Source organism: Penaeus monodon, chromosome 21 (assembly GCF_015228065.2).
Source record: "Penaeus monodon isolate SGIC_2016 chromosome 21, NSTDA_Pmon_1, whole genome shotgun sequence".
NCBI classification, from domain to species: domain Eukaryota; kingdom Metazoa; phylum Arthropoda; class Malacostraca; order Decapoda; family Penaeidae; genus Penaeus; species Penaeus monodon.
In genome coordinates this window covers 17734018-17734315 of record NC_051406.1, presented here as the reverse complement: position 1 = coordinate 17734315, position 298 = coordinate 17734018, and positions in this window count along the sequence as shown.

The window sequence follows — 298 nt, the reverse complement described above, 5'->3', positions numbered from 1 at the left end:
CTGGAAATTGTATTTATGAATCCGATTAACAGGCAAAACAAAGCTAAGTATCGATTTATTGAAATGATTTTTCACTCTCAGTCGCTAGCAAGATTATGATCCTGAAATCCCAGGCACTATCGACGCCGGCTTGTGTACATTAATGAATTACGGCACGGAATGGCACTGTGATGTATGAGTGCCGAGGATTAAGTGTCAGTGAGTGCCAGCGAGGCCGACAGCACTGGCTGTCGCGGGTCAGCTGGCGTGGCGGCATTTGCGAAGGTGTCATCTCCACGTAATTGGATTAACAGATGTG